This window comes from Pipistrellus kuhlii, unplaced genomic scaffold (assembly GCF_014108245.1).
Source record: "Pipistrellus kuhlii isolate mPipKuh1 unplaced genomic scaffold, mPipKuh1.p scaffold_m20_p_7, whole genome shotgun sequence".
In the NCBI taxonomy this organism is placed as follows: Eukaryota; Metazoa; Chordata; class Mammalia; order Chiroptera; family Vespertilionidae; genus Pipistrellus; species Pipistrellus kuhlii.
The window spans coordinates 19,992,061-20,013,445 of record NW_023425573.1 but is presented as its reverse complement, the minus strand read 5'-3'; the positions used below and the strand labels follow the sequence as shown (position 1 = coordinate 20,013,445).

Below are 21,385 nucleotides of genomic sequence, written 5' to 3'. Positions count from 1 at the left end.
TTGTTCAAGAGTCAAATGCATGTCCTATATAATAAAAGCATAAAAGCTAAGTGTCCGGTCATTCGGGTGGTCGTTCAACCAATCAAAGCGTAATATCCTAATGATATGCTAAGGCTCTCAACTGCTCGAAATGACATGCACTGACCACCAGGGGGGCAGATGCTTCGACCAGTAGGTTAGCTTGGTGTTGGGGTCTGGCCTATCATAACTGAGCCAGATGGACTGGACATACCCTGGAGCCCTCCCATGACCCCTCCCAGGCCAGCCAACTCCCACATCCCTTCTTGGCCTGCACCCTCTCACAATCTGGGACCCCTCAGGGATGTCGGAGAGCCAGTTGCAGCCAGACAATAGAACAACCAGTCACTATGACATGCACTGACCACCAAATGCTCAACACAGGAGCTTCCCTTGGTGGTCAGTGAGCGCTCCTCAGCCAGAAGCCAGGCTCACAACTGGCAAGCGATGCAGGAGCCTCTTCTACCTCCGCAGCAGCGCTAAGGATATCCACACACCACCCCCCCAGACTGCAAGAGGGCACAAGCCAGGCTAAGGGGCACCCCCCAAGTACATTTATTTTATGCACCAGGCCTCTGGTTCACTTACAAAATACTAGAGGGCCAATGCATGGACTCATGCACACTAAAAGGAAATTAATTAGAAGAAATATTTTAGAGACGAGGAGGGACCGAGGGAGATTGCCCAGCCAGGGAGGGACTGCAGGAGGGCTTCAGGGCATATCCAGCCCGTCTTGCCCAGTCCCAACTGGCCGGACCCCAACAGCAAGCTAACCCACCAATGGAGCATCTGCCCCCTAGTGATCAGTGCGCATCATAGCAACTGATCAAATGAACGGTCGGACACTTAGCATATTAGGCTTTTTATTTCGGGTCTAGTAATAATTAACGTCGTTTTTAACATTCGTTTAAAATAGGGGTATCGAACTCAATCAGAGAAGGGGCCAAAATCTAAAATCCAGCCTAAATCGCAGGCCGAATGGTTTACTGAACAGTCATAAACTGTCATTGTGATGGAAACGCAGCGGAGTGCAGTGATGACAGCGTGGTGCGGGCCACATTGCAAGGCCTGGCGGGACGGATTTGGCCCGCGGGCCTTGTGTTTGACACATGTGGTTTAAAATCTTGCTTGGTGTTGACTTGTATTGACATAACCTTCAAACACGTGGTATCTACAGAACGTGTGAAGTGCAATTAACAAGTTTTGCTTGAAAAAGTTTGTGTTTGGTTTGGTTTTTGTTGCAAAGCTATGGCTAAGAAGATGGCGGATGAAGAGCATATTTGGCACTGCATGCTTTACGAGTTCCAATTAGGAAGAAAAGCAAGTGAGGCTGCAAAAAACATCTGTAGTGCTCTTGGTCAAGATGCAGTTAGCGCCAGAAAATGCCAGCGTTGGTTTGAGAAATTTCGCGAGGGAAATTTTTCGTTAGATGACAAGAGTGGTCGAGGCCGTGTGTCCAATTTTGATCAAGAAGCTCTTCAAGCTCTTTTGGTGCAAAATCCTCAAATTACCCAACAAGAGCTTGCGACAACTTTAAATTGTTCACAAAAAACAATTTCTAATCAATTGCGTGTACTTGGCAAAGTCCAAAAGTTTGGAAAATGGGTTCCTCATGAGTTGACCGACAACAACCGTAATCAAAGAGTCACAATTTGCAGTTTGCTCCTCTCTCGTCAAAACCGTTTGCCGTTTTTAGAGCAAATTGTTACCGGAGATGAAGAATGGGTGCTGTATGTTAATTTGAAAAGGCGGCCTCAATGGTTGGACAAAAATGAGGCTCCGCAAACCACGCCAAAACCTGACTTGCATGCGAAAACAGTGATGTTGTGTGTTTGGTGGAATTTTAAAGGAATTCTTCATTATGAACTTTTACCATCTAACCAAACCATTACAAGTGCAGTGTATAGTGCCCAATTGGAAAGGTTAGCCCAAGCTTTAAGAGAAAAAGAACCCGCGCTGATTAATCGGAAGGGCGTAATTCTTCACCACGATAACGCATGACTGCATACTGCAAGAATCACTGCTGAAAAACTGTGCCAGTTGGAATGGGAAGTTCTCCCTCAACCTGCATATTCTCCTGATATTGCCCCTTCCGATTACCATTTGTTTCGTTCTTTGCAAAACTTTCTTCTTGGAAAAAAATTTAATAATGAAGAATGCCTCAAAAATGCATTGACCGAATTTTTTGCATCAAAATCACAAGAATTTTACAACAGAGGGATTAAAATGCTTCCTAAGCGTTGGGCACAAGTAGTAGAAAACAACGGCAACTATATTGTTGATTAAATTTTGTTGTGTTGTTTAAATAAATTCGATTTATTATAAAAAAGTATTAGAAAACGACGTTAATTATTACTAGACCTAATATATAGATAAGAATTAAAGACAGACTATAAAAGCCAGCTAAGAAAGGTAAAAAAGCCAAGAGAAGTGTCCTATAAGGCATAAGGACATTGTCAGGAGGCTACAGAGAAAGGGACAAGTAGTTATGATATTAAAGTACAACAAGCAGTTGTACTGAAACAATCCATCATATTTTTTGCCTTGTTGATCACATAATTTTTAAATTATATTTGTACACATTGCTCAACCTGCTAGCTATTCAAATACATAATTTATCAACAGTGAGTCTGCTCTCAGAGAATTCCTGTGCTCCCACTAATAAGTGCATAGTGGTCATTTCAATGTCACGTTGTTGGCCTTCCAAACTTTTCTAGTATTGTGCTCACATCTTTCAACTCAATTTAACAAACATTTACTGAGCATGTACATCTATTTTTGTGCTAGGTGACAGAGATGCAAAGATTGAGTCATTTGGCAAACATAAGTATCTTCTATATGCTAGGCAGTGAGTGACTAAAGCACAAATAACCCTATCCTCATAGAGCTATCTTTGCAGTGAAAGGAAGCATTACACACAGCTACTCTCCCCAAAAAAAACCCAAAAGTAACACATTATGTTTTAGACTTCTCTAAAAATATTGATAAAAGACAGCAAATACAATTATTATTTTATAAAGCAATTTGAAATTAGCAAGAAACACAAAACTAATTAATTACCTATCGTTAACATGCCTGTCCTCTGGCTTCATACAATACAAATAAATATTAACTTAAATATGCATACAGTCAGCTCTCAGTTATCTGTGGGTAAACTATCCATGCACCAAGAGCAATTCTCTAACACTGATTCATGTTTCTGGGTTTTATCCCTAGCAAACTTCTACCATGTAATCTTCTAACACATGACATAGTATAAGAACATACGGCTTAAGACTTTCAAAGTAATTCAAATATTACACTGCCAGTTTTGCCATTTTCAAGTGAACTCCCAGAGAGAGAGACATCCCTAAATCCAATACATTTTTATTCACATCCCAGAGCCAAGTCACCAAAAGCTCTTCTACCCCACCCCAAAATTAATTAATCTCTAAAGCTGCCTCCAAGCATGAGCCTAGCTTTTATCTACTAGCTTACCTTCTCAAAATTCTAAAGATCACAAGACACTTTGGTAAAAACTGTTGGCATTCCAAACGTGTGTTCCTTCAATACTGTGTATATACTATTGTTCTAGCATATTGTAAATATCACATTTCATGCATAAAATAGAGATTTCTTAAAATAAGTAAAACTTCTAACATTTTCTCCCAGCACCCAGAGATGGGTTGCATGCACACTATAAGACAGACATCATCCTTAACCTAAAGAAATTGAACTTGGAGGTTAATTTGCCGTGGTCACAAAACTAGAATGAGAGAACCAGATTTTCGGATTCAAGCAATAATGTTGCACCAAGCTCAAGCCCACTGTCACTCCTCTGGACCACACCAATCTCTCCTTATACTGCCTTCCCTGACCTCACTCCCAGCCAGCTACTACCTCCCACAACTCCCCACCTCCCTCAAAATGCTGTTAGAAATTACAGATATTCTTTTTATGCCTCAGAAAGTGATATACAGACTAAATATTTTGAATTTCTAAGGAAGGCACTATGTTGTCTAAACAGGCATCAGACTATATAAGTCAGACAGAATTTCAGAATAAATGATGAATACAAATGCTTAGATTCTAGCACATGAGCAATATGGGAAGTTATATAATGCAAATGGAAAATGACTTAGGGAAATATTAGTTGTGAATATGTAAAAAATGATTCCATGATTATGGTCCACGTGATATAGTTTCAATTAATATTAATTCTGTTTACATTAAAATTATGTCAAGTAAAGTGCTCTGATTAATTCTTTCTGGTTTTCTTTGGAACTAAAATAAATTCCTCACCTCACCTTTCCCTAAAACAGGAGGTACAAGTCCAGAGATCAAGTCAGTCTCCAATGAGAAGAGAAGGTTTCTGGCTGTTTTAGTCTTACAGTAAAAAAATAAAAGCCAAAGTAAAAGTCCAGAATGAGGATCACTACAGTCCCAATAAAAGTAAAGTAAGTACAAGTAAGAAACTTCTGTGGTTGAAGTAGGAACTTTTTATAAGTTTAACCAAAATGATAATGAATATATTAAAACTCAAAAATCAATGCAGAAAAATGAATAATTATAAACCTATAAAATCAACCTAGAACTAAAATAATATTTAAAAGGTTAAGACTATGCAGCAGGGTAGTTATCTACACCAGCATTTTTCAACCGCTGTTCCGCGGCGGTGTGCCGTAGGTGCAGACAAGACAAGAATTTTATAATTTTTCACTATTTTGTTTACTTAATATTTCATAAATTAATTATAAAATACTTTCTTTGTGTTTATTTGATTCCTATTCAAGAGAATTACTTTATATATAGTCAATATAGGCACAGAGTTAAATTTTTTAACATTTTCTAATGGTAGTGTGCCTCGTGATTTTTTTCATGAAACAAGTGTGCCTTCGCCCAAAAAAGGTTGAAAAACACTGATCTACACTAATAAAAGAGAGAAATGCTAATTGACCATACCTTCGCTACACCCACAGCCAATCAGAGCAAGTATGCAAATTAACCCAATAAAGATGGTTAATTTGCATATGCTGAGGGAGGGAGGAGTGAAGACTGAAGACAGCATAGAAGAGGGAGGGAAAAACGGAAAGCAAGGTAGTTGCCAGAGGGAAAGAGCAGGTAGTGGTGGGGCAGGCGGGGCGGGCAGCACAGCTGCTTGCAGAAATCTTCCTGCAACAGCCCCTAGTTATTTAATAAAACCCATGCAAATAATCCCAGTGAATTCCAAGTAGTAAACACATCAATGAACACACAGAGGTAAGTACACAAAATTAATAAAATTTCAAAGAAACCTAATACAGAAATACAGCATAGGTAACAAAAAGTCTAAGCCAAGACTTTTTATAATAAAGAGGTGGAAGGGAGGTAAAAGAAAAAGAACCCTGATGGAGAAGCAGATCATAACTCCGGTGAACAAGAAGTATTAGAGACGAGGAAACCGAGCTCCAGACAGGCTAAATGCCAGGGACAATGCCACACTGCCAGGCTTGCTGTGCACAGTGCCACACAGCAGAGCCACCAGCAGCAGGATTAGAAACAACCTGGGCAGAACCCAAATGCCCTTTCTGTATCAACTAAGAGCCCACATGGCTCTCTTCATCTGCCAGCTATTAAGTCTAGGGCCTTCCATTCCTAGGACCTTCAATCCATTCAGTAGTTACTTTCTAAGTTGAAGGAAGCAATAAATAAATGAATTTATTCCAGGACTTAACTTGTTTGTCCTCCAAACCTTTTTTTTGCTTCTCTCCTGGGTGATTTATCCTCACAGCTTGCCTGGTCCCTCAAATCATTGATGCCTCAATTTTACCAGTCAATCCTGCTCTTGGATATCCCCATTTGAGTACCTTCCTCAGACTCAACCCTTCCTTCAAATCCGGCCTATTTCCCCCTTTTGCTCAGCTGACCTTTCTCTGGCTATTCTGCCCTCTGTATTGCTCATTCAACATTAACCACATGCTGTATCCACCTTCAGACAGCTTGAATACTCTTGTCCTTGGGGGATTAATGTTCCCCAGTCCCCTCTAAATGGTGTATGCTTTTATTTATATACCTACAGGCCCAGTGCACTGAGGGGGTAGGGTGACTCCCCTCAGCCCGGCCTGTGCCCTCTCCCAGTCTGGGAGCTCTCAATGGATGTCCGACTGATGGCTTAGGCCCTCTCCCCACAGGAGAGGCTCCTGCCACTCACTTGCCAGCAGTGAGCCTGGCTCAGGGCTTCTGGCTGAGCGATGTTCCCCCTCCCTATAGGAGTGCATTGACCACCAGGGGAAGCTCCTGCATTGTCTGCCCCCTAGTGGTCAATGCATGTCATAGCAACCAGTCCTGCTGATGGATTTTTTGCATATTAGCCTTTTATTATATAAGATGGCTTTGCTCATTCACCAGATTCAAAATACCAGAAAAACAAAACCAGAGGCACAGGGAAACTTAGAAGTGGTGATTGCTGCACAAATGTATGCTTGTCCAAATTCATCAAGTTATATAAATACAGACTTCATTATATCAATTAAAGGGTAGAGAGAGGAGGAAGGGAGAGAAGAAATGCTTCTGTAGTATGGTATTCTAAAAAGACTATCATGCCGAAATCGGTTTGGCTCAGTGGATAGAGCATTGGCTTGGGGACTGAAAGGTCCCGGGTTCGATTCCGGTCAAAGGCATGTACTTTGGTTGTGGGCATATCCCCAGTAGGGGGTGTGCAAGAGGCAGCTGATCGATGACGCTCTCTCATCGATGTTTCTAACTCTCTCTCTCCCTTCCTCTCTGTACAAAACTCAATAAAATATATTAAAGTAAATAAATAAATAAAAGGTAAAAGAGAAACCAACAGATAAAAAGTGAACGATTTGATGTTAAGATTTCATCTAAGGTGGAAATAAAGTTGAAGACTTTAAGTAATGCCTATAACTGTATTATAGACTGTTTTAAAAATAATAACAATAATAAAAAATAAAAAGACTATCATGAGTGAACTAAAACTGGGCTGATTTTTATAGAAATTTAACAGCTCTTGGCAATTTTTTGGAAATTGTTCAGGGCTCCAAGATAAGGTACTGATTTGTAACAGGTCAGTCACAGGCCTGTCTCCTCTATTACTACAGAACAGGTGGCCCTCCTCCTAGCCTGTGGAACTCTGTGCTAACAACTAACAACTCTTTCCTCAACTGAATTCAACCTCTCCCTCAACTCATACTTCCCCAGTTACTAAGTCCAATGGATGGTACTCAATTTTCCTTTCACAGGCGCAATCCACAGTATTAACCGCTTCCTCACCCCTTCCTCCCAGTGGCTGCAGGGACACCTGTTCTGGCTGTCCCCACTTCCCTGGGCACTCCTCAGGTCTCCTTTGCAAAGGCTGCCTCCTCTCCCCAGCTCCACCCCAGGCCTCCTCCTGTTATTTATTAGTCTAGTCTCTGCAAAGGCAATCTCACTCATGCCAGATTTCAGCCATCACCTCTACACTGATGGCTCCAAAATGGTAAACTACTAATCACAAGAAATCTCCTTCATCTCCTTCTCCCTCCCCTACACCATTAAGCGCTATGTCTGAGATTTTACCTCTCCATCTCCATTTTCTCAGTATTTGCGCTCATGATATAAGGCTCTTAAGAATCAAATGGGTTAACATGATAGTACTTTGAAAAAGGGAAGAAAAACACTTAAATCTGAATATTACCCTGTTTCCTCGAAAATAAGACAGTGTCTTATATTAATTTTTCCTCCCAAAGTTGTGTTAGGTCTTATTTTCAGGGGATGTCTTATCTTTCCATGAGCTAGGTCTTATTTTCGGAGAATGTCTTATTTTCGGGGAAACACAGTAGTATTCATTAAATTGAAACCTTGAAAGCAAGGACTTTCTCAAATTCATCTATTCCCCACGGCACACCTAGCACAATGCTTTGCATGCAGATGGCCTTTAGTAAATGTATTGCAATAAATTATTTGTATTGGCTTAATGCATGTTTAATTGAAATATTCACATATTAAACAGCTTACATTTCCCAAATCATGTCATCATTTTTATCTCCTAAGAGGTGAGAATCACTCTGTAAAGTGTAAACTATACTGGATACTTTTGATAACAATGATGTAGCTTATCTAAAGTTAGAAAATCCTGTCACCTTTTTGGGCCTGGCTTCCCTGAAAACATCCAAATCCCATCCTCAAGTCCAAATTTCACATAAAGATTCTTGCTTCCCAACAACAGTTCACTTTGAGAGGGGAAAACTTAAGCATTACAGAAATATTTAAGCTTTAAGTACCCTGAGGGTAGGCAACATGACTACTTGAAAAAGTTCCCTATCTGATTTTCATATCTTTCAATGTGAGTGACATTCTGATTAGGAACAAATACTGCTCAAAGATTCTCAAACTCATTAGGTACCTTTAATTATAGCCTCAGAATGCAAGATTGTCATTCCGGTAAAACCTCACCACATCAGTTCAAATAACTGCCTAGATTTCCATCTAAGTCAAAATCCTCATTATAATCTTCATTCACACACTATTTTTCCTTCACTGCACATCACAACTTGTACTTATATATTTATTCATGGTAATTTGCTTCATGTCAGTTTTCTTGTTTCCTCCGTGATATCAAGGATCACACAAATCCTATTCACTACTGTATCCCAGCCCCTTACATGGGGCCAGACAAAGGGAAGCACATAAACAATGAAAAAGAATTTGAGGCTTTGAGATCTGACTCCCCCAAACCAAACATGGCATGATTTCCCCCATAACTTGCCATCTTTCATTTCTTCCATCTTTCTTTCCTTCAAGAACATTTTACTCAGAGAATAACTCAGCTTTAAATTGTCCAGTCCAAACGTCTTACCAATCCAGGAACTGAGACCCAGACACTAGGTGACTTGTCATATCAACCCTTACATACAATGTTGGACCTCTCTGCCCAACACCCAACAACACTGCCATCCCACAAAATTAACTCTTTTTGTACCAGAGAGAAACCAGGAAAAGCCTGACAGAAAATGCCAGAGTGACTACAGAAGCCTTACTAATCCATAGGATCAGAACTGCACAGGAAGATGCCAGAAAACAAAAGAATAAAGTCTGTGAAACAGATTCCCATGTCACCACGCCTCTTCCTAGTAATAACCTTCTGAAACCCTTCAGGAGCAACTCAGCAGCACCCTTCAACTCTGCGGACTAATCTGGGGAGACAAAAAAGGTGGTCACGATCATACAAAAATCCTGCTGTGGCAACTATTCAGGCAGTCCCAAGGAAGAGGCAGCCTAGCCCCATCCTAGCCTATCCTATTCTATCCTTTATCCTGTCCTGTACAGTAAGCCTATATAATAAAACCCTAATATGCAAATCAACCAAACGACAGAACAACCGGTCGCTATTGCAGGGGCTTCCCTGCTTGCACAGAGAGGGCACAGCTCAGCCAGAAGCTGGGCTCCTGCTGCCTATGCTGCAGGCGGGCGGCAGTAAGGAGCGAGGGGTGCTGGACTGCAGGCTTAGGCCCGATTTCCCCCAGGTGTCCCCGAGAGCTCAGGGAACCGCCCCCGACCAGAGCACGAATCTCATGCACGGGGCCTCTAGTATCCTGATAAGAGGTGAGAGCTCTGGATGTTTAGACAGGATACTCTGAATCCCACTTCTCTTCTTACTTGCTGTGATCTGAGGCAAGTTAGCCTGTCCAGACTGCAGTTCCTCCGGCTGTAAAATGGGAATAACCATCATGCATTAAAGCCCTTAAACAGTGCCTGGCATGTTACAAAGCCTCAATAAGTGCCAGCTGCTTGACATTTTAATTCAGCTGCAATCACTTCCACAAGGCCTATTCCCTCTCTAGCTTCCATATAATTTTCAAGACGTTGTTCCAAACCATGCTATTTTTGAGGGGTCGTTATTTATACAAAGAAAGCACTTTTTTAAAAAAAAACAAAACTGGGCAAACCAGTCCAATGACTCACTGCCTGGGTTCCTCATCTATGAAACGGGCCTGCCTGATAATAACACCTACCCCCCCAGAATGTCTGGCAGTGAGCACGCCCTCGGCGCTGCTACCCTTTCTGCGGCTGGTATGTAATTAAAACGCACTGAGGGAAAAGTGAACCAACTCTCTCTCTCTCTCCCCGACCCCAAAACATCGGTCCGTCTTCATTCCGGTCCCATCACCACAGATCAGATCGTGGCCAGAACAAATACTGAGGTCGATCCACCCACTTCACACACCCATTTCTTCTCACATCCGCAGCCAGACACCCCCTCCAGCAAGGCTTTCCGACATTGCGGACTCAGGGTCCTCCCAGGGACCGCGTCCGAACCCATCAAGTCCAAGTTAACAGCCCCCACGCCACCCCACCCTACCCCGCCCCACCCGCAAAGCGCCGGGAGACCCCGTACATCCTCCCTCCACCGGACAGCGCCGCGTCTCCGGCCGCGGTCCCCGCCCCCCAACTCGCTCACGTGGGCGCTCGGGCCGAGGCCCCACGTCCCCGGCGCCTCCCGCTCTGCCCCCCAGGCTGGTCCCCACGCCGCGGGCCGGCCCGGGATCCGGCGGCCGCCTGCGCGCACCCCCCCACCACCACCCCCTAGAGCCGGACTCGGCGGCCACGTTGGGGCCCGGGGGACCCCAGGCCTCCAGGCCGGCCGCGCTCCTCCTCCGCGCGGGGGCCGCCCTCGGGCGCAGCCCGACCGCACGCCGAGGCCGCGCCGCCCACCGGCCCCGCCGCTCCCACAACGGGCGCCGCGCTCACCGCGACGCCGGGCTCCGGTCCCTGCGGCCTCGGGCCCGCGCAGGCCGCCTGGCTGCGCCCCAGAGCAGCCACGTCCCGCGCCGCCTCCTGGAGACCCCGGCGCAGCCGCCGCGGCCGAATGCGAGGGGGCGACCTCCGCTGTCCCGTCCGCCGTCGCCGCCTCGTCCCGGCCCGGCCGCGGCGACCCCTGCAGCGCCGCTCCCGGCGCCGGCACACCAGCGTCTGTTGAGCCGAACCGCCCGGGACGCGCTCCCCAGGCCGGCGCTCATTGCATATGCAGAAAGGCCGCCGCCCATTGGCCCGCGGGCGGTGGCGCGTGCGGGGCTGGGCCTATGGAATTCCGGCGGGGAGCGCGGGGCGGGCGGCCCGGAGCGGAGCGGGGTTACTACGGGTCAGTCGGCGGAGCCACGGCGGATGGGACTCAGCCGCAGCCTCAGCCGCTGCCGCAGCTGCCGGGGGCGGGCACGGGGGCGACCGAGATGGAAGGGACCGCGGCGGGAGGAGGGGCGCCAGGTTCTGCGGCCGCGACTAGAGCCCAGGAGAGGTGGGTCCCCGCAGGATCTGCAGGAAGGGCCGTCCCTCCTGGGGGTGGGGGGGGGGGGGAGGAAGGCCACCCCGAAGAAGAGAACTAAAAACGCAGTTATTGCTGTAAAGTCTTCATCTAGAAGGTCATGACATAATAGGCATCTTATTTGCATTCTTAACCGGATTCGTATCCTGTTCTTGCATAAATGTTGTCAAAATGATTTTTGGAAACGCCAGCAGCTAGGGGCTGTGGAGGGGGCTCAAAAATTCAAGGCATGTCCCTTTATTATTTCTTTTGTTTTGGCTTCAGCCAGCCCAGCAAGTAGCCCCTCTCCCCTAAATTCACTCACTATTTATGCAAGATTGGCACTTGTTTACAAAGGATAAAGTTTACTCCAGATTATTGTTTTTGCACATTCTTATTAACCTAAAAATGTTTCTGTATGGAGTTTGCCATTATATCTCATTTTAGACACTTGGGAAAGGGAAAAAAGACATTGAGGGCAGGTAGCCTGCTTGCCCACAAGCAAACAAAAACCCCACAAATGACAAATGACAACTAAATAGTAGTAATTTGGGCTTGCTTTTTTTTTTTTAATCTTTACTGTAGAAAATATTACAAATGTCCCTTTTTTTCACCCATTGACTTCTAGCCTGCCCTCCGCACCAGGCCTTCACCACCCTATTGTCTGTGTCCAAGGGTTAGGTACTGGTATATATGCATACAAATTCTTTGATTGATCTCTTCCCACCCACACACGGGCTTTTTTGTGGTTGTTAATCCAACATATTTATTTATTAGTTATAACGTTAAATCCTATCTGATAAAACAGGAAATAAAATTGACTTGAAGAGTTTTTGTTTGTTTTTTAAAATAGTGATGGGGCTAGATATAGCCATTTGAATAGTACCATATATCTCTCTGCTTCGATGCAAAACGTTTTGTTAAGTAGGTAAAAGGTGGCCTTCCTGAGCCAGCCTCAGGCTAAATTAAAACAAGGGCTCAATTCCCAGGAGAATCTCAAAATCTGGGAAGCTGCCTGAACTTGAACTAGGTGGGGTGATGATGATTCACAGAGCAAAGCAAGCTCACTTACCTTGGGCCCAGGACACTTTAGCTACAGACAACAATGGATACTTTACTCAGGCAACCTGTTCTTCCACTAGAAAATACTGTATGTTCCATTCTGTGGAAACGCTATCAAAGGATAGACCCTGACATAAATGGAATAGATAATTTCTTACCAGAAAAGACTACCACCATTCTACATGCAGAGGGAAGTACATTTTAGAAGTAGTAGCTCCAAGACCAGGAAAAGCTTCTAGAAAAATAATTTCCAAGGGAGGAAAGACACTATTGAACCTTAATTTTCCATCAATAAATGTAAAGCAGACTAGTCAAATTTCAGCAACATCTTAGCATCTTTCTTCATTATCTATGTGTGTTTTTTTGCTATCTATTTCTATTACAAAATAAATATGTAAATGCATGTGTGTATTTATGTAGACACATACACCTATATATTATATATACATGCACATATAAGTGATATATTTTTTAAATAAATTATTTCTTGAAATTAAAATTATAAATTCTCATCTTGTTTGCTTAGACTAAACAGAGGTTTAGAGGTTTTGTTTTTTTTTTTTAAATAAAATAATTATGAGCAGTTGCTTTTCTTTTAGTATATTTTTATTTAGAGCTTTTGAGGATTATAGAATTTAACTTCATTTCCCTTCTATTTAGAAAAAAATCCAATTCAAAAAGTATAATGACAACTGAATGAAAACATCCAGCAGGTTCCTTTTATCGTTTGGTTATTTCTCCAAATTATAGAAGCACTGAGGAGGAAATGATTTTTTAATTCTCATGAACACCTAATGATCTGTTTCATTAAGGGCCCAAGAAATAGTCTGACTATATAGCCAACTACTACCAGCATTTCTCAGAATCATCCCAATGCGAAACCAGGAGAACCTCATGTTTGTAAGTTTAACAGAAACTCTTTGTTCTTTAATTTCTAGTGGGTTAGGAAGGTCAGAAAAGATTACTCGGAGAAGTGACATCTAACTCCTAATGAGCAACTGGCTAGTGTGTGTATGTGTGTGTTTTGTTTTGTTTTCTTTTTTGTTTGTTTGTTTATTTTTTTTGTACATAGAGCCTCTCCTAGAGACTAGGAACATATTCTTGTATTATCTGACCTTGACCTGGCATCTTTAGTAATCCTGCCCGATTTCCAGAATCCATAAATATAACAAGGAAGACAGCCCTGCTATCTAAAGGTCTATTAGATCTCGCTTTATCATTTAAGGCATTTCACTCAAATGTCAAGTGCTCTGAGAAGCTCCCATGAAAAAAAATCACTCTGTGTTTGTTCATGCTATTGATTTACTGGTTAGATCTCTTTAGGTTACAGAGAACAGAAAATACAAATTAAACTTGCTTGAGCAAATGGTATTGATTTAGAGAATTAAGGGAGTGTATGCATTAGATCCAAAAGAGCTGTGTGACTCTCCATCGCACCAGTTAGCTTTCTTAGTATCATGTTTGCTTCACTGAGCACTTCCATCCCATCCCCCTTGTCAGCAAGATAGGAAGGGGATACGCAGACTCCTATCCCACTGGAAACTCAGATTCTCTTCCCAGAAACCTCGTTCCTTCCTTACCCAATCTGTGCACTTAACACTACGTATATTCTGTCTAACCCAGTTGACCCACTGACTCCACCCTGAGACCCTAAGTTGGAGTTCAGGAGTCTACATCCCCAAAGTACTAAGGAAATGTATTGGGAGGCAGGTGTAGATTTCCCACAGGGAAATCACAGTGCAGTCATGCCTAGAGAGGCAACAGAAAGGCTGACACCACTCAAACTTAGTGCTTCTTGTGCTGTATCAAGTTTATCTCTCTAACTCCACGATGAGCTGTCTGAGAAGCAACAGCATGTATCCTTCATCTTATTTTCAGTTGGATCTACCCAATGTGTTGGGAGGTACAATGCCTGCATCAAGTCAACTCTAGAAATCTTTGAGGAATTCACCTACTGAATACTGTTCATGCATGCATAGAGGTACATACACCAATGTTGGTACGTAGAGTACACTTAATCTCACCCAAAAAATCAAAGCGTTTCTTAAAAGTTTGACGGAAAGACTGTGCTCACCGTACATTTACTTCAGCTATTTCTTCTGTGGTATCTTTATTTTATCTTAATATTCCTTCTTCATACAATGAATACATCCCTATATATTTTTTCCTATATATTTCCATCTGTACTTAATTTATCACTTCCTGTCTCTTTTAGTCTATTCAACAAGTGCTCCTTGGAACAGCAATACCATCTGTGAGCTTATAAGAAATGCAGAATCCCAGGCCTCACCCAGAATTATTTGAACCAGATCTGCATTTTAACATGATTTTGAAGGTGATTCATGAACACATTAAAGTATGAGAATTGCTGGTCCTGTTATGTCTTCAATAGTACCATCTATTGAAGACATAACAGGAGCCATCTATGTATTTTTTTTTTAATTTCTGTTAGCCACATTAAAAAAGTACAAAGAAAGCAAGCCAAATTAAATTTAATAATATAGTCTATGTAAACCCAATATATCCCAAATATTATCATTTCAACTTGTAATCAATATAAAAATTATTAATGATTGTAGGGAACCAATTCCAACATGTCATAATTACAAGAGTTTCATCAAAAGGTTGGTAAAGCTTGGGGGACTCAACAAGGGCTGAGCCACAAATGTAGTTTACCTGTTGGAATGGCTAAAAAATCATCTCCCCTAAACCTTTATAGGATGATTGTCTGCTGCCAGACAGCTCAGGGCATTTTAATCTACATGTTATTGCCTCCTGTTGGCCAAACACCTGAACAGCTGTAGACTATTCCCCAATCTGACAATGTTTCTGTAAACCCTACCTTTTGAAACCTTATCCTTTGAAGTATATGTCTCCACCTTGCATATAGGACAAATTGTGTTAATAAAAAGCACTGGGTCCTGAGTCAAGAGGTAGTCTTTAGCTCCTTTAGCTGAAGCTCCTCTGACCCCCAATGCCTTTCAAAATTATCTTTCGTCTTTGGACTCCTTATTGAATCTACGCAGCAGCTCCTTTCTCCAGATTGCTGAACCCTTAGTAACGCTGGGACAAGAACTCCGGCAAATGATACACTTTTGTGGGGTACTCTTTGAAGCATGGTGTTTACTTTATACTAACAGCATCTCAGTTTGGCACCAGTCACCTTTTAGGTGCTCCATAGCCACACATGGCTGGTGGTTACTGTATTGATCAGCACAGCTCTGACTGTAAGATGCATGAGAACAACAGAACATATCTCCCTCACTCTCCCCTCATCCCAGTGTATCGCACAGTGACCAATGCATAGCAGGCACTCATTAAATGTTTGTTGAATTAATAGACTTGAGAAGAGGGATACTTAAAATATTTAACCAGCACAGCAGAAGTACAAATAGAAAGGTCCTTATTGAAATTGACACACAATATAAATAACCAATACTGCCACATTGGTGAGAACTGGCATAATATCAGCCCAGAATAGCCAACCTCATCCAATCCCTTCATAGCTCAGATGAGAACGGGATTCAAACGTAAGAATTTGTGCATCCTCACTCATTCCTTATTACAATAACTAGGATTGGAAAATCAAGTCTCAACTTCCAAACCAAAGAGGTTCCTGCTGATCATTCATTAGTGAGCATCTAATGTGTGCACAGCACACATTGGTTTTTACTACAACATTACAAATTCTCATTTACCTACTTTTCAATCAGCAACTTTCAGCAAGGGCAGAAAGAAGTAAACCAACAAATAGCCAATGAGTGAGAATTTGTTAATTTTGGTGAGATACTCCAATATAGTTGTTCTTATTACCACGATTAGGGCTTAATACTTTAGGATATGTTTATCAGAAGTAATAATGGGACACAAATACTCTGAAAGGGGACAAAGAATGTGAGATGTAACTTTTAAAAAATATATATTTTATTGATCTTTTACAGAGGGGAAGGGAGAGGGACAGAGAGTTAGAAATATTGATGAGAGAGAACCATCGATCAGCTGCCTTCCGCACACCTCCTACCAGGGATGTGCCCGCAACCAATGTACATGCCCTTGACCAGAATCAAACCCGGGACCTTTCAGTCTGCAGACTGACATTTTATCCACTGAGTCAAACTGGTTTTGGCAATGATATGTAAAATTTTAAAGCTCTATATTAATCTACACAATCACAGTAAAATTTAGCTAGAAGTTTATTTGTAAAAGATTATTTCTTATGAACACCTGTTGGATTGTCTTCCCGGCAACCCTACCTCTAATTCTATTTAAAACCACCCATTTCCTTTGAGAAAGGATCTTTCCTCATTCTGTGTGTTTCTGGTATAACTGCTGGTCACCAAACCCTGTGCACATTAGCCACAAAAGTGAGTATAGGGTGCAACCTACCAATCAGAACATCCTATCCCTTTAGACACAGGAGTTGGTTCAGGGCAGTCACATGATCCAAGGAGGACCAATCAGAATCCATTCTATATTTTTTACCTTTTTATCCTGAGAAAGAAACTGAGTTGGTATCCTCTAAGCATAAAGTTTCCTGAGTACAGGTCAACTCTCTCTCAGAAGCCATCCAGTCAACGCAGGATGAGTTCCCTAAGGGAACTCAGGAAAGAGAGGGGGGCAAGAAACCCCAAATTTAGTGATGCTTGAGGTCAGGAAGCATTCCTATTTTGACCAATAAAATGAGTCAGATGATGTGTGTTTGTTTAAGCTAGTTTGGGATTGCTCATAACTCAAACGTCCCAATATATAAATAGGAAAATGAAAGTAGGGCTTCAAAATAAAAAGTATTGAAGCTTAGGAAGTTAGCTTGTTACTGTTAAGAAACTGCAGTTATGTCTTCAGAAAACAAAGTCATTTACACCTTCCTGGGTGCCTGCTTATACTCTATCATCCTGTCTCTGTTAAGCAGGAATCGTATTTCCAGGGCTTCCTTTTCTTCCTGCACTAGGTCAGGCAAGCTCAGGTTTCTGAGTAAATACAGCAAAAGAGAAGCATAAAGCAGTGTTTCTCTTTGGACACATTTGCCCGAATCACTCTCTTCTCTATTTGGTTGACTGAATGGATGGTGCGAGTTTTCACTGAAGATTTTCTAAATCAGAATGTTAGTATGGAAAAAGAATGCTCAGGTACTGAACCCAGTGTTTACATGTATGTTGTTTTATTTAGCCTGATAAATACCCAAGTAAAACATTTTCCTGTTTTAGTGAAGACAACAATGAGACTTTGTTAGGAACCTCCTTGAAACTAGTGAGTGGTGGAGCCCGGACCCACACACTGCTCTGACTCCCTGGTCATGATTTCCTCTGAGGCACCACACTTCTCCCCAGGCAAACAGTGTCTGTCATCCTAGTGGTATGGTTGTATCACACCAAATGTCCATGTGCTCAAATATTTTGGATGCCTACTTGGCATTCTTTAAGCCTCAGTGTAAAATAGTTATCATGCTACATAAGTAATCATAATATTGAGCCTAAGTTGAAAAAAGGTCCAAAATGAAAAGAAGAGGCCTTCCTCCTCCCCCCCAAAATGTAGAATACTGGAAAAGAATAAAGAGTAATGAGTAAAGAGGAGGAGAAAGAGAGAAGAAAGTAAAAGAGGACAAAGGTATTTCTGTTAAAAAGAGAACTCAAAACAAGAATCATTCATCAAAGATCATCTATTTCACACTATGAAACTGGTACATAAGGGGGAAAAAGATATCTAGCTTAATTATCTGAAAAAGGAAAGAATAAACATAGTGTTGTTTTCTTAAAAAAAAAAAGATAAAAAATAAAATATATATGGCTTTAAGTAATGATTCAGAATGGAAAAAATTGGAGAGTTCCATTACTGCCACTAACATGCCTTCTTTCTAGTCTCAGGATTTGAGAAGTAGGGATGGGAAAGTTGGGAAGTCATTAAGATTTGCTTTTGACTTGGACCCAATGAATGCTTTGCTCCAAACAAACTCTCATTACCCAGGGCCCAACCCTCCCTATTCAGTCTTGTCTACATTGACGCCCTGCCCCACCCAGCTCTTCAAAACTTGCTGATCCTTATCTCATGACCTAAAGATATATTCTCTGTTTGTTTTTCTTTTTTATTATAATATATTTTATTGATTTTTTAAAGAGAGGAAAGGGGAGGGATAGAGAATTAGAAACATCGATGTGAGAGAATCATTGATCAGCTGCCTCCTGCACACCTCCTACTGGGGATGTGCCCGCAACCAATGTACATGCCCTTGGCCAGAATAAAACCTGGGACCTTTCAGTCTGCAGACCAACGCTCTACCACTGAGCCAAACTGGCTTCGGCTCAATTACCATTCTTTTTATATCTCTAATGTCTATGTAACATGCTCTGAATTTCATGTCTCAACTAACATGTCTTTTCTCTCTCCATCTGGACTCTCAAGGAGCCCTCTTAGGAGATTACTATCAATGCTGGGAGAGGTTGTCTATGAACCACCTGTTTTGGGTTAAGAAGGAATAGTTTTCCAAGTGGGGAGCATTCATTCAACATATGTTTCATCTCTTTTATGTATTGAACCTGTGTGTGACCCAGTACCTGCTTACAATAATTAGCCTAGTAAGGATACTGCACAACAGTATCAATATTAAGATAATATAATAAGGAGTAGAACAGAGTTCTGCACATTCTGATAATGAAAAACTATGGAGGAGAAGACTCCAAATTGGCTCAGGACAGTTAGAACACACATCTACAGGGAACATGTCCCTAAGTATGTGTAAGGGTTAGGCAGAGAGATAGAGGATTGCTGGGAGCCAATTCCAGCATGTCATAATTACAAGAGTTTTATCAAAAGATTGATGAAACTTAGGGTCTCAACAAGAGCTGAATCACACATGTAATTACCTGTTGGAGTGGCTAAAGGGCACTTCCCCCAAACCTGAATAGGATGATTATCTGCTGCCAGATAGCTCAGGGCATCTCAAACTACATGTTATTACCTCCTGTTGGCCAAACATCTGAATAGCTGTGGGCTATTACCCAATCTGACAATGCTTCTGTAAACCCTACCCTTTGAAATATATTTCTCCACCTTGCCTTAGGATAATTTGTGTTAATAAAAAGCTTGGGGACCTGAGACGAGGAGAAACCTTTAGTTCCTTTAGCTGAAGTTCCTCTGATCCCGAATGCCTTTCAAAATTATCTTTCATTCTTTGGACTCCTACTGCACAGCCTTTCTCCAGAATGCTGAACCCTTCTTAATGCTAGGACAAGAACCCCAGCAGAGGACGAGGGGGTGGAGAGATATTCCAGGTGGAGAAAATAAAATGTGTCATACACAAAGGCAAGATGGACCATGGACCATTTTTGTAATTAATTAGGCCAGGGTAACTATAGTTCAGGGTGTGTGTAGAAAAGTGACCCGAGACAAAGTTATAAAGATCATGAATGAACTTGTCAGCCATGTTGACTCTGGTTCTTTGAAATTTATATTGAAAGCTTTTAGGTGGAAGAAAAGTATGACTAAATGTGGTTTTGTATATTTGTCTAATGACTTCCTGGAGAACAGGTTTCAGAGGAATATGATTGAAGATAGGGAATCTACTTTAATGTAGTCTACTTCAGTGGTCTGGTAGGTTATGTTAAAGAGAAATTAAACAAAACACAATGGGGATGGAATGGAGAAGGAATGGATTATCAATTTATAGGAGATAGAACTGACAGGACTGAAAAACTAACGAGAGTGAAGGAAAAGAAGAGAGAGGAGTGTAAGAGGGTTCCAAGGTTTCTGGTTTGGGTAACTGGTTGGTTGATGCTGTCATTCAACAGAAACTAGGATTTCAGAAGAAGATGATGAATATGGTTGGGGATATCCAGTTAGAGATATGTAATGGATACAGTGGTCCCATTAGGGCTAGAAATGTAGATATCATCAGGGACCAGGGGCAGGTAAGCCATGTTTGTGGATGAGTAGGTCAAGGGGAAGTATAATATGAAAAGAGAACTGAGAAGGAAAGAACCCTGGGTATCACCAACATTTGAAAGTCCAACAAATAAAGAGGAGTCAAGAAAGTGACAAAAATGAAAAGACAGCCATGGGTGGGTGAATAAAGATGGCAGCCTCACCAGGAAGGGTAGATTTTCCTCTTTGTCGCCTTCTTCTTCTTGCCCTTCTTCTTTTTTGTTAATCCTCACTCAAGGATGTTTTTTCTTATTGATTTTTAGAGAGAATGCAAGGGAGGGGGAGAAACACTGATGTAAGAGAGACACATCTATTCATTGCCTCATGCACAATCCCAACCTGGGCAGGGGATCGAGCCTGCAACTGAGGTTATGTGCCTTTTACTGTAATTAAACCTATGGCCCTTCAGTCCTCCGGCTGATGCTCTAACCACAGAGCAAAACTGGCTAGGGCTTCATAGTAATTTTCAATATTCATGGGAAAATGTTCTTATTCCCCTCTACCCTCTAACCCCACCCTCCTAAAGCTGCAGATTGGGAGTAGAGATAAGAAAAGGTTTTTCAAAAATATGCAAAAACGCTGCAGCCTTCACACCATAGCCAGCTCTGGTACTTGAGCAGTGATCTTTGCTCATTTCTGGCTCCTTGGATGTCTTCTAGACAATGGCGGTCCCAAATACATGACACATTCCAGGGGCACTTTCAAGGCAAATATTATTTTTACAAATAATCAACTAGACTTAAGAAAGCAGAATCAGGACATTTTCTCTAGGAGACCCACGGGGGTCTTCTTCACTACTAGCCTGCCTCTGCTACTATAAATAAGGAATGAATATTTATGTTGGAGCCATCTTGGTAGATTGTAGATAGACAGAAAGCTTTATGTTATTTCTAGTTCACGCTGAGGAAGGACTAGGATGTGACTCCAATCCAAGTTCAGTCAGTTAGTAGCTCCTTGGCCATGAACCTCTCTCTAAGCCTCTAGTTTTCTTAGTTGTCAAATTGAGACAATGATCCTTACCTTATAACACTGTGAAGATGATATGAGATCATCAATGTGTGTAGACCCCCCCCTGGATTCACATGAAACATATAGAATGATTATGTAATTGCTTTTCTTTCCTTTTTATTTTAT

At 42.0% G+C, this 21,385-nt stretch overlaps 1 protein-coding gene across 4 annotated transcripts in view; it reads right to left on the bottom strand.

Moving 5' to 3' along the window:
- Window positions 1–10,978, bottom strand: part of ACSL3 (acyl-CoA synthetase long chain family member 3) — a 45,516-nt gene extending 34,538 nt beyond the window's left edge. For 2 of the 4 annotated variants that reach the window (XR_004984841.2, XM_036420929.2), the window contains exon 1: window positions 10,726–10,977. The gene's annotated coding sequence lies outside the window, so the exon portion shown is untranslated. Of the gene's footprint in view, window positions 1–10,725 lie in introns of all 4 variants that reach the window. The other 2 variants (XM_045575717.1, XM_036420927.2) reach the window with 2 other exon arrangements.
- Window positions 10,979–21,385: the final 10,407 nt, after the last annotated feature.